Here is a 13,277-nt window from a genome sequence, read left to right as displayed (position 1 = left end):
TTAACACATTTTTCTGTTTACTAATTTTGATTGACCTCAAATAGGAACTCTGAATTTGTTGATAATTGGCTTCTCATCTTTTTTGACTTCTAAGCTTGTTTGGTTTTTCTTGCATAGCCCTTAAAATTCACTTGAGGGCTGCATTTTACCTTTCAAAGTGCAGAGAACAGAGGTCTAAGGATGTCTACAGGCCCAATTATAAAGAATGAGGCAACATCTTTATGGTTCTTTTGCATGAGAAAAACTACAGGCTCTTCTTTGTACAGAATGCTACTGCGTTTGATTCCTCATTTGTCATGCATGGACTTTAACTTGTTGTATTCATTATTCAATCCTCTGTCCATTCATCTGACATTTGCTGATTACCTGCTATGTGCTGATTAGTCTCACCTCCATGGGGTCTTGGCACCTGGCAGTTACAGAGTAACTGGCAGGAGCAAAGAAGCCTGTGCCCACGAAGCAGTGAGAAGGACTCAACTGCTTTGGAAGTGAGGGCCTGGTGGAGCACACAGAGCCCCAACAGGCTGAGTTAACTGATAAGTCAACTTTAATTCTATTGTAATTTTTTTTTTTTTTGTCAAATCATCTTCTGCCAACTCAAAGTACAGTCTTATAACCTATACCTTGTCTTGATAATGCGTGAGCTTCAATGACATGTCCCAAGGTTCTTTTGCTGCTTGACATGGGGTCTCAGGGATGATCACTAGAATTACTGATTTGTCTTGAATCATGGTTAAGTCATCTTAGAGCAGGGGTCGGGAAAGTTTTTGGCTGAGAGAGCCATGAATGCCACATATTTTAAAATGTAATCCCGTGAGAGCCATATAACGACCGTGTACATTACGCATTATCCAATAAAAATTTGGTGTTGTCCCAGAGGACAGCTGTGATTGGCTCCAGCCACCCACAACCATGAACATGAGTGGTAGGAAATGAATGGATTGTAATACATGAGAATGTTTTATATTTTTAACATTATTATTTTTTTTTATTAAAGATTTGTCTGCGAGCCAGATGCAGCCATCAAAAGAGCCACATCTGGCTTGCGAGCCACAGGTTCCTACCCCTGCCCTAGAGTGTTATGATAGTTGACCACTTGTTTCTGAGTGTCCTCTGTATCCATTTCAGAGATCAGAGCTTCCCTGGATTCTCATTCTTGGTATGTAGTCTATCTTTCTCTAATTTTTAATGACATGTTCTCTTCCCAAGAGATGGAAACTGGTTTTGGCCAAGATCCTCATTGTTGGTCAAATAAGTTTGTAAAATATGATTTTTATGTTTGCTTGCTTATAGTTTGCATTGGGGGCTGGGCAGCACCAGGTATATGTGGTCTGTGAAATATCAAATTACCTTCCTGCTTGGGAAGGGCCATTGTTTGGCTAATGTTTGCTCGAGGAGAGGTTTTTACACCAGAAAGTTTTGAAAAGAGCAGAGAAGAAGGAGAAGAAAGCCATGTTTGCAAAGAGGAGCAGAAGGAGCAGAGAGAATGCAGAGTGGTGAGAGAGGAGCCATGTTTGGCAGAGAGAGGGAAGGTGTGCAGATGGAGAACCAGAGGTGAGGAGCTTTGTGAGCTCGGCTGAGACTGGTGAGGCCTTTGATTCTAGGAGAAACTGGAGAAGATTCTCCTGGTTGTAGAACTGGAGAATACATCAGTGGCTTTGGGAGCCCTGAATGGAAAGGGAAGTGCTTTCCCTGTGTGTTTGCTAGTTGGCTAGTGTGAGACTTTAATAAAGGAATGGCCTACAATTTTTTGGTTCCACTGTTTCTTTACTGTCTGCCTGAATTCAACGGGAACCTACATGTGAATGCCCATGATGGCGGCGGCCACTGGTCATACACTCATGAAATACTGAGTGGGTGGATACCATCCACTCCTTTCTGTTCACCAGGTTCTAACCATGACTGGGGACATCCTGCTACTTCTGTCCTTTAACCTGATGTTTGCCTGCTTTATGTCTGAACATTACTTAATTCCCTTGGTTACCATGCCCTACCTGCTTGTTGGAATTTTTGTTGTCATCCTAACCTCAACCTGTTTCAGCAACTCCACCCTGCTCATGCCTCACTAAAGAATCATGAAATTTGACTGGGAGGACAATCATTGTTACTACTTTTGCTTTACTGTTAGGGAAACTGAAGTCCAGTAGTATTAAGTGACTTGGTCAACTAGATATATAATACATAAGAGAACCAGGCTTTATTTCATGTACTCTGTCTCTAAATAGTTTATTCCTTGCTCAAGTCCATGCTATTTACTCTAAAAATCTTCTTTTAATTATTTTTTATTTTTCAATTACAATTAACACACAATATTACAATAGTTTCAAGTGTACAACCCAGTGATTACACATTATATAGCTTACTAAATGATCATCCCAATAAGCCTCATACCCATCTGACACCATACATTGTTATTAGAATATTGTTGACTATATTCCCTATGCTGTACTTTATATCTCCATGACTATTCTGTAACAATAAATTTGTACTTTTTAATCCTGTTACATTTTCACCTATTCCTTCAACCCCCCTTTCTTGGCAATCATCAAAATGTTCTATCTATGAGTCTGATTCTGTTCTGCTTTTTCATTTATTTTGTTTTATAGATTTAATTGTTGATAGATATGTGTTTATTGCCATTTCATTGTTTCCATTTTTAGTTTTCTTCTTCTTCTTTTCTTCTTCTTCTTCTTCTTCTTCTTCTTCTTCTGCTTCTTCTTTTTCTTCTTTTTCTTATTCTTCTTCTCTTCTTCACATTTCACGTTATATACAATACTAGTTTGGTAATGATAAACTCCTTTAACTTTTTCTTGCCTAAGAAGCTCTTTATATGTCCTTCAATTCTAAATGATAGCTTTGCTGGGTAGAATAATCTTGGTTGTAAGTTCTTCCTTTTCATCACTTTGAATATTTCTTGCCACTTCCTTCTGGCCTGCAAAGTTTCTGTTGAGAAATCATCTTACAGTCTTATGGGAGTTTCCTTGTAGGTAACCGTTTTTCTATTGCTGCTTTTACTACTCTCTCTTTGTCTTTAACTTTTTGCATTTAAATTGTACTGTGTCTTGGTTTGGGCCTATTTGGGTTCATCTTGTTTGGGACTCTTTGTACTTCCTGGACTTGTTTGTATATTTCCTTCACCAGGTTAGGAAATTTTTTTGTCATTTTTTTCAAATAGTTTTTTATTTTTTTATTTTTTTGCTCTCTCTTTTCTCCTTATGGCACCTCCATGATACAAGTATTGGTATGCTTGAAGTTGTCCCAGACGTTCTTTACATGATCCTCATTTTTTTGGATTCTTTTTTTTTTTTTTCTATTTTGATTGAGTGGTTTTTGCCCCAGTGCTGGAGCTCAGAATGAGTGTGCAGGGGCCTTTAAAAGGAGTTGCCTGGGACTGCAGCAGTCCTCCGTCTCCCTCAGCTACAATCCCCATCGGATTTTACATCCAGGAATTATAAGGACTTGTCTTCTTTGCACTGGAATACTGAGCTGGCAGGCCTGGTGTGGGGCTGGGACCCCTTGCTCCTCAGGGGGAGCCTCTGCATCTGAGATATCCCTTTCAATTTTAAACTGCCAAACATGGGTGTGGGATCATCCCTTTCCACATCTCTGCTCCTACTACCCATCTCATTATGGCTTCTCTTTAAATCCCTAGTTTTAGGATTTAAAGAGAAGCCATTTAGCTAGATTTCACAGAACTCTGAATGATGGTTGTTCTTTAGTTTACTTGTAATTTTGATGTGGTTATGTGAGGATTCAAGTACTGTGTTTACCTATGCCACCATCTTGACTGGGGGTCTTACTCTAAAAATTTTAAGATGTGATAAAAAACAACAACAACAAAAACCCACCTTAGCTGTGATAAAAAAGATGAAAATATACAGAAATAAATATTTTGTTGTCATTATCATCAGCAAATAGGCTCCTACGAGTTTGCAGCAATGTGTTTTTTCAGCATCTATCCAGATCTTTGAAACAGAAAAGCTGCTCCTTCCTGCAGCAGATGCAATTGGCAGGTGGGTGGGAAGTTATGACAATGTCTACAGATGCCAGGTGTGAACCAGTTATGCTTCAAAAATTTTTTGTGGTTATTTAGAAAAGAGACCTCCTTTTCCCAAACAGAGAATGATATAAGTGGTGGTTAGATCATTGGGTTATCCCACAAAGGTTTTCTGACTAATAATGTAGCTGAAGTACATATTTATAGTTCATAAGGTAAGTGAAGTAATGCTTGTGTTATGCCATTGCAACATAATCATCAAGGCCCTGATCAATGAAGTAATGTTTATTTTGAGCTCTTAGAACTGTCACCTGACATTAGTGATGCTGTCACTATTGTCTCTAGAGTGTGTCAGGGTGGTTGGGAAATATCTCAAATTTTAATACCCAGGAGTTGGTTTGTCTGATGAGAAAAAGTGAGGTCTTCCAGAGAGAGGTCAGGTGGCTTTAAAAAAAAAAGTGCAGATGTGGAGTAGAAAAAGGGCAAGAAAGGAGAAACTCCAGGAACAAGAACAACAACCAAAAGGTGAGAGCAAAGAAGTTGGAAAAAAATCAGTTATCCAAGGATGAGAAATAAAATCTGACAAGAAAATTAGAACAAATAAGAGGACTTAGAGAGTATAGATTTAGAAGGTTAAGGATTTATAACGTGAGAGACAGAAGATGATTTTGGCAGAAGATAATTTTGAATGGCTTTGGATAGAGCAAGCTCAGCTTTAGAGAAATGTATTTAACAAATAGCTATATAATAAAGCTTATGTCACCTAACCCTAACTAAGTAAAACCAATGGGCTGCCAGGTCAGCCATGGATTCTTACCAAGGGGCGTCAGGAACAACCTAGGAGGACATGAGGGCTAAGGACTGATGGGAAAGGGCCCTGTGGTGAAGCTAAGCCAAGAAAAGTCGGGGAAAAAGAGAATGGCTTTAGTGGAATGTGTACCTCCCTGTTAGTCTTTGCCCTCTTCCCAACATTCGAATGTGAGGAAAAGGACTAGAATAGGATTTGGTCCAAGGTAAAGAAAAGGAATTAAATAGTGGCAATTAAGTTGATGGTACCGTTATCTCAAAGATGTCATAATGAGTTTCTTTGTTGGTTTGTTTATTTGCAAAAACCTAGATAAGGTCTGGAAATAAAAGAATAGGAAAGGGAGATTGATAGCTCTTTGTCAATAATATAAAACTGCTATCTCCTTTTTGACCTGGGGCAAACTCTGCATGTTATGTGGTCTTTAGGGAAATGTTTCTCTTCTTTAAAAGGGATTTAAGTGAATTTATTTTGGGAAAGTAGAGTGTGCTTATTGTTTAGATAAAAATCCAAATGTTGTTGCCCATTGAACAACTCTGACATTAGGGGAAGATTTTGCTGTGAACTATTATGTCTCAGGGATTGTCCTAATTGGAGGATTTGGAGGTGGAGGATCATATTTTAGGATAAGACCAATCCCCTTAAGTGGAAGGATAAAGTTTCCTAGGGGAAGGTTGAGATTTGAAGCACAATGAATTGAAGAATGTTCTTTTTTTCTGAGGAGGGACAGGGCAGTAAGGTTAAGAACCAGGGGACCCAATGACAGGATCTATCCACTGCTCCACCACCTGGTCAGGCGCAATGACAGGATCTATGTGAAACATTTAACTTGCTCTTTAGTTTTTTTATAAACCCTGGGAACAGTGATGTTTAAGGTCATTGTTAATATTAAAATGATAATTATCTTTATCTCCAAATCCTTTGTCAAGTACTATAGCCTAGTGTTGTTGATAGAATGGAGTGAATTTAAGAGATGTGATAATAGAGGGCAATGTTACATTCTGCTGAGGTCACTCTGACAGCACAAGAGTTCTAGGGATGGGAAAGTACCTTTGGAAATCTAAATGAAGAAATAGCAGTGAGTAGCCAGAGGCAGAGGTGGCGCTGGCAGAAGCAAGCCATGGTGCTGGACAGTTTCAAGAGCAGATGAGAATTGGAGAGAACTTCAATGAAGAAAGTGTCCACTGGGATTACATAATCAAAGAATGGAGACTTTTTTCATCTGCTCTCCCATTAAGATGTTGGAAGAGCAGATTTCTCAGGATCCTAGGCAGTTGAGCACATATGTGGCTGAGGCTTTCTCAGAAATGCTATACATGTATTCTAGAAGAGTTGAAGATGGAGAAAGTGGGAGCCAGGGGAAATCCATCAGAGGGACCCTAACAGAAGTCAGTGGGGAAGCCAAGTCAGGAAATCTTTTCACCTCATCGGTCACTATGGTGAAGTGGAAATAAATGCCTGTATAAAGGTGTAGAATTTCAGCAGGAGTAGGAATTGCCATTTTCATTCGTCATTCATGGACATTATTTATTGTGTGTTGCTTCCTATTAATTAAACTTGTATTAAAATAATGTTGTGGTGAGAGAGTTGGCAAGAAAAACACTTGTTCTTTATTTCATTACTAGGCAACTTGGGACTATTGGCAGAATATTCCAGCAAAAGCAGTATTTTATGAAACTGATTACCTGGAGACCTTGTGGAAGGATTTATTGTGGTGGGTGTTACACTTAGATGAGGAATTTTTCAGTAGCTGTGGAAGTCTCAAAGGATTTGATATGAGATACCTGAAGAAGCAAGAGTTAACAGTTTTGCATGTGGGAAGAGGAAACAGAGCCTGAGATAGTGTTGTCACTGCGGAGTTAGAAGAAGGTTTTGGCAATGCTTCCAATGATATCATGTAATTAAGAAGGAGGTTAGGTGAGGGGAAAGACTGGGAATTGGCCTTAATTTTTATTCCATTTGAAATGTTGATTTAAGTTTCTGCTGGGTTTGCTCCATCTATTCCACTGGCCTGAGAAAATGAAGTGATTTAGCTTCACACATGAGTTCAACTCCATCAAAATCTCCTCTTCTTGGAGAGGAGGACAGGACCCTAATCCAGTCTTAAAGACCCCATATCTAGAATGATTCTTTGCTTTGAGGAGCTTGTCCTCACCTCTAATACCCACTACATCACTGTTTAGGTGACTTTTATCTTATACCCTCTCTCTAATCCTACATCTCAGTATGTCTGAAGGACAATGTTATTTGAATGTCTTTATATATTGCATTTAATTTATTAAGTAAATTCATGTAGTTTTCTTCTAATAGTCACCTTTCATAGTGTGTGTGTATGTTTGTTTTTTTTAATTAGTATCAAGAGAACTACTTGGCTTTTTCTGGTTCCCTGGATAAAAACTTAGCAGCTTTTTGACATCTAAGATCTAATCCTTATCAATTTTACTGATTCCTTTTAACATAATGTCCTGTTCTCATATCCTAGCTCAGATTTTGTAGTTCAGCCAAGTAAATGAGCTTACTGTTTTCTCAGTAGTTTTTATGTTTTTGCTTTTGCTCATTGTTAGTCAAATAAGTTTATAAATATGACATATATGTTTGCTCGATTATAGTTTGCATTGGGTATGGGAGACAGGCTGTAAGCTCGCAAGGTCCTTATAGCCTAAGGCTTAGTTTTAAGACTAAGCCTTTCCCACCCTTTTAATAGTAAGATCTTTTCAACATCCATCTAATACTAAGATCTTCTCAAAACTAAGCTTTTCCCTATACCCTTGACTATTGCATGATGTGGGGTGTCACACTCTTATGAGGAATCCCATTTATGCCTCAGATTAATGGCTTTGTATCAGAGACTTTCTTATTTGTATATTGGCTTAAAGGCTTTAATTTCTACACTAATAGATAAGGCAGACCAGAAATACAATTTTCCTCCCCCTTAAGCCATGCATGTTCACTGAGTCTCTACATTAAAAACAAACCTTAACTTCTGGACCCAGTTTTTATTATTAAATTCACCTAGGTCTGATTTTTTTCTCTTTGAGTTCTCTAGACATTTAGGTATTCAGTTTGTGTTTTATTGATTTATATTTGCTAAGAGGATTTTAAAAACTCTGTATTGCCAAATATTACAGATCTGTATAGTCAGGTCAGATAGCTTTGCTTCTTCCCAGATCACCTGTATCAGTTATTTTGCACAAGGCAGAGTTTTAGTTCAGAAGGCAGTGCTGAGTGAAACTGAATTTGAGGCATTTCAAGAAGTTATATCTAAACAGCAGAGGTCAAGAATGCTAGATAAATAGGTTATAAATATTTAGCAGGTGTTCTATTGTTGAATGAGTAAATGAATGCTTACATGCCTGAAAGCCTCTAGGACTTGGTAAATCCATTTTCAGTGGAAATTATTCTGGTGCATCAAATATTTATTAAGCACCTAATATGTTCCTGTCACTTTGCTAGACCCACAGATGGAAATGTTAAAAAAGAAAAAAAGTAAAAAATTCAGAGTCTTTGACCTCTAGGAAAAGACAGGGAAAGATATATACACTCTCACACACACACACACACCCTCTCTCTCTCTCTCTCATATGGTTAATACAAACCAAGCAGAGGATGCTGGGAGAGCATAGGGTGATTACTGAGCTAGGAATAATTATTTAGGAAATGGCAGCTCCTGGTTAAGTAAGCAACCAATCAAAGCTTACTGTGTGAGAGACAAGCAGACAAAGAATGGGGCAAAGTTAGGAAGGGAGTTTCAGCAAGAGGGGCTATGCAAAGAAGAACACAAGGAGTGTTTTAGAATGGAGAGTACAGTGAGGGACCAATTGTTTAAGGCATCAAGTGAGAGTCAGTGGTTTGGGAGAGATAAGAATAGATAGATATGCCTGACCGGTGGTGGCCCAGTGGATAAAGCATTGACCTTGAATGCTGAAGTCGCTGGTTCAAAACTCTGGGCTTGCCTGGTCAAGGCACATATGGGAGTTGATGCTTCCTTCTCCTCCCTCCCCCCTTCTCTCTCTCTCAGTCTCTCTCCTCTCTAAAAATTAATAAAAGAAAAATTAAAAAAAAAGAATAGATAGATAGCAACAGATGAAAGAGGGCCTGCATTCCCTGAAAGGGAGCTCAGCCAGGCTTGGGAGAGTTACAGAACCAGTCCAGGCAGAGGAATTACATGTGGGCTCTGTGTTGGAGTGGTCTCTCTGACAGCCAGGTGGAGGATGGACTTCCTGAGTGAATTAAAAGCAGAAAAAGAGTATGTATAACTAAACAGGAGATAACTGAGGCCTTGAACTATACTTTAATAATAGAAACATAGGAGAAGAAATGTGTTAGAGAACTATTTTGCAGGACATTTGGGCAAGGCTTGGTGAGTGATAGAATTTGGGAGAAAAAAGAGAAAAATGACTCTAGGTCGACCCTCAGATTCTTGGTTGGGTAAGTAATTTCTGTGTCATTGTCTTATGGAAGCAAGGAATTAAATGAATAATGTAAGGACAATGATAATTTCAATTTTGTCCTTACTGACTTTGAGGTAGCCATTGGGATATTCAAGGGGATGTAAGAATTCCTTCAACTAGAGGAGGGTGCTTGAGAGAGCCATGTACGGAAGGGAGAGTCTAGTTCAGAGGTCCCCAAACTTTTTACGCAGGGGGCCAGTTCACTGTTCCTCAGATCATTGGAGGGCTGGACTATAAAAAACAACAACTATGAACAAATCCCTATGCACACTGCACATATCTTATTTTAAAGTAAAAAACCAAAATGGGAACAAATACAATATTTAAAATAAAGAACAAGTAAATTTAAATCAACAAACTGACCAGTATTTCAATGGGAACTATGGGCCTGCTTTTGGCTAATGAGATGGTCAATGGCCGGTTCCATATTTGTCACTGCTAGCAAGTGATATGATGTGCTTCCGGGGCCATGATGCATGCGTCCTACGTCACCGAAAGTAGTACTATACATGAGCGATGCCAAGCTTTGTGGTCCTGCCACATACAGTACTCCAGTTAGGAAGGGAGTTTCAGCAAGAGGGGCTATGCAAAGAAGAACACAAGGAGTGTTTTAGAATGGAGAGTACAGTGAGGGACCAATTGTTTAAGGCATCAAGTGAGAGTCAGTGGTTTGGGAGAGATAAGAATAGAGAGATAGATAGCAACAGATGGAAGAGGGCCTGCATTCCCTGAAAGGGAGCTCAGCCAGGCTCGGGAGAGTCACGGAACCAGTCCAGGCAGAGGAATTACATGTCGGCTCTGTGTTGGAGTGGTCTCTCTGACCACCAATGAAAGAGGTGCCCCTTCTGGAAGCACGGCGCGCGGCCAGGCCGGATAAATGGCCTCAGGGGGCCGCATGCGGCCCACGGGCCATAGTTTGGGACCCCTGGTCTAGTTCCAGTTAAGAGCAATAAGTGGAGGGAGAATCTCTAAAAAAGTTGAAGAAATAGGATGGTTGAATTATCATGGAAATGAAGTTCAAAAGGGTACAATTGATAGCTATGAGGCAGGAGGCGGAAGGAATGGTTAGGCAGTTGCAGGAGGCTTAAAGTCCTATGAGATGATGTGTGGGAGGGTCAGGGGAACATTGGTGACATTTCTGGTTACTAAATTAAATTCTTGGGTGTAGTTTTGACTTGTGGTTGGGGTCCCTTCACACACACACACCGTTGGTCAAATAAGTTTATAAATATGATATATATGATTGCTCGCTTATAGTTTGCATTGGGTTTGAGGAACAGGCTGCCTGTAAACATGCAGGATCATTATAGCCTAAGGCTTAGTTTTAAAACTAAGCTTTTCCACACACACTTGACTGATTGCATGATGTGGGGTGGTGCACTCTTATGAGGAATCCCATTATGCCTCAGATAAGTGACTTTGTATCAGAGACATCCTTATTTGTATATTGGATTAAAGTTTTTGATTTTTACACTATAAAATGGGGATAGATGGGGGGGCTCGCTTTCTCGGTTCCTGCTATCACCATTGCAGGGGCCTCCCTGATCCCTTGCCCTTGTCTTCTCTTGTGGCTTGCCTGTCTTGGTGAGACACCAATAAACAGAATGGCCCATCATCCTCTGACTCTGCCATTTCTTTACCGTCTACCCGAATCCAATGGGAACTTGCATGTGAATGGCCATGATGGTGGCTCCTGGCTACACACAAATGCACACATACACCCCAACAAACCATTCTCAGACAACTGCAGTGTGTTGGAGAATTTAATTCAGTTTTGAAACTGTCTACTGAGAGATAGCATCATATTCCACAGGTTAAGGGTTTAGTCCTGTAGGCCTGCTTCACCCCATCCCCATCCACACTTAAGATGCAAGATTCAAGCTCAAGTTACCAGAGTTTCTTACAAATAGGCTACAGATTAGAGGTTCCACTGACCCCCACCCAGTGGCCAATCTCAAGTCCAGGTTGTTATCTGTACTTCTGACTAACTGGCTGTAAAGCCAGTAGCCACGGCCACCATCACAGCCGCCTGGCCCATGCAGGTTCGCATTTGATTCGGACAGACAGTAATGAAACAACAGAGCCAAGAACTGGTGGGCCATTACCTTTAATCCTAGCTTGCACCTGGTGGGCAAGTAAAAACACAAACTGGGCTCCAAAACCCACTCATTCAGTGCTCACAAAGCTACTGACTTATCCAAGTTTCCTAGAATCAAAGGTTTCTAGCTCACTAGCCTTATTCACCTCTGTTACCCATCTCCTCTCTGCACAAACTGGCTTCTCCTTCAGCACTCTGCCATCTTGGCTGCCTCTCTTCTCCTCTACGTGGCCTTTCTCTGCTCTCTTCTCTAATGCTAATCTCAAGAACCAAGAGAGAGCAAGCTTCCGGTCTGCCCCACTTTATAGTATAGAAATCAAAACCTTTAATCCAATATACAAACAAGGAAGTCTCTGATACAAAGTCACTTATCTGAGGCATAATGGGATTCCTCATGAGAGTGCACCACCTCACATCAAGAAGGGTGGGAAAGGCTTAGTCTTTTTTTTTTTTTTTATTTTTCTGAAGCTGGAAACGGGGAGAGACAGTCAGACAGACTCCCACATGCGCCCGACCGGGATCCACCCGGCGCGCCCACCAGGGGTGACGCTCTGCCCACCAGGGGGTGATGCTCTGCCCCTCCAGGGCGTCGCTCTGCCGAGACTAGAGCCACTCTAGCGCCTGGGGCAGAGGCCAAGGAGCCATCCCCAGCGCCTGGGCCATCTTTGCTCCAATGGAGCCTTGGCTGCGGGAGGGGAAGAGAGAGACAGAGAGGAAGGAGGGGTGGGGGTGGAGAAGCAAATGGGCGCTTCTCTTGTGTGCCCTGGCCGGGAATTGAACCCGGGTCCCCAGCACGCCAGGCCGAAGCTCTACCGCTGAGCCAACCGGCCAGGGCTAGGGTTAGTCTTAAAACTAAGACTTAGGGCCTGACCTGTGGTGGCGCAGTGGATAAAGTGTCGACCTGGAAATGCTGAGGTTGCCGGTTCAAAACCCTGGGCTTGCCTGGTCAAGGCACATATGGGAATTGATGCTTCCAGCTCCTCCCCACCTTCTCTCTCTGTCTCTCTCTCCCTCTCTGTCTCTCTCTCTCCATTTCTCTCTCCTCTCTAAAATGAATAAATAAAATAAAAAAAAAAGATTAATTCTAAAAAAAAAACTAAGCCTTAGGCCAGGGGTCCCCAAACTTTTTACACAGGGGGCCAATTCACTGTCCCTCAGACCATTGGAGGGCCGGACTATAAAAAAACTATGAACAAATCCCTAAGCACACTGCACATATCTTATTTTAAAGTAAAAAAACAAAACAGGAACAAATACAATATTTAAAATAAAGAACAGGTAAATTTAAATCAACAAACTGACCAGTATTTCAATGGGAACTATGGGCCTGCTTTTGGCTAATGAGATGGTCAGTGTCTGGTTCCATATTTGTCAATGCTAGCCGTAACAAGTGATATGACGTGCTTCCGGAGCCCTGATGCGTGCGTCCCGCATCGCTGCGCTTTGTGGCGCCACCACATACAACACACAGGATGCATCCTGTGCTCTCTCACTGACCACCAATGAAAGAGGTGCCCCTTCCGGAAGTGTGGCGGGGGGCCGGATAAATGGCCTCAGGGGGCCGCATGTGGCCCGCGGGCCGTAGTTTGGGGACCCTTGCCTTAGGCTATAATGACACTGCCTGCTTACAGCCTGTCCCCCACACCCAATGCAAACTATAGACGAGCAAACATGTACATCATATTTGCAAACTTATTTGACCCACACTGGCAAAAATCAGAAGTTCCTACAATTTTCTCCTTGAGTTCAATTAATTTGCTAAAACAGCTCACAAAAACTAAGAGAAACAGATTACTTATTAAGTCACTGGTTTATTGTAAAAAGAAGAGCGAAGTAGAAGAGATGCATAGGGCAAGGTAGGTGGGAAGGGACTCCATGCCCTCTTCCGGCATGCCTCTGTCCCTGAATCCCCATGTGTTCACCAAC

The 13,277-nt window shown here is 41.2% G+C and overlaps 1 long non-coding RNA gene across 2 annotated transcripts in view; it reads left to right on the top strand.

Annotated features, from left to right (window-relative positions):
* Nucleotides 1-1,455: 1,455 nt before the first annotated feature.
* Nucleotides 1,456-13,277, top strand: part of LOC136400985 (uncharacterized) — a 38,952-nt gene continuing 27,130 nt past the window's right edge. For both annotated transcript variants that reach the window (XR_010750442.1, XR_010750443.1), the window contains exon 1: nucleotides 1,456-1,554. This is a non-coding gene — a long non-coding RNA (uncharacterized lncRNA). The remainder of the gene's footprint in view (nucleotides 1,555-13,277) is intronic.

This window comes from Saccopteryx leptura, chromosome 3, assembly GCF_036850995.1.
Source record: "Saccopteryx leptura isolate mSacLep1 chromosome 3, mSacLep1_pri_phased_curated, whole genome shotgun sequence".
NCBI lineage: Eukaryota > Metazoa > Chordata > Mammalia > Chiroptera > Emballonuridae > Saccopteryx > Saccopteryx leptura.
The sequence above is the reverse complement of the archived record's forward strand: the minus strand, read 5'-3'. Positions and strand labels throughout refer to the sequence as shown.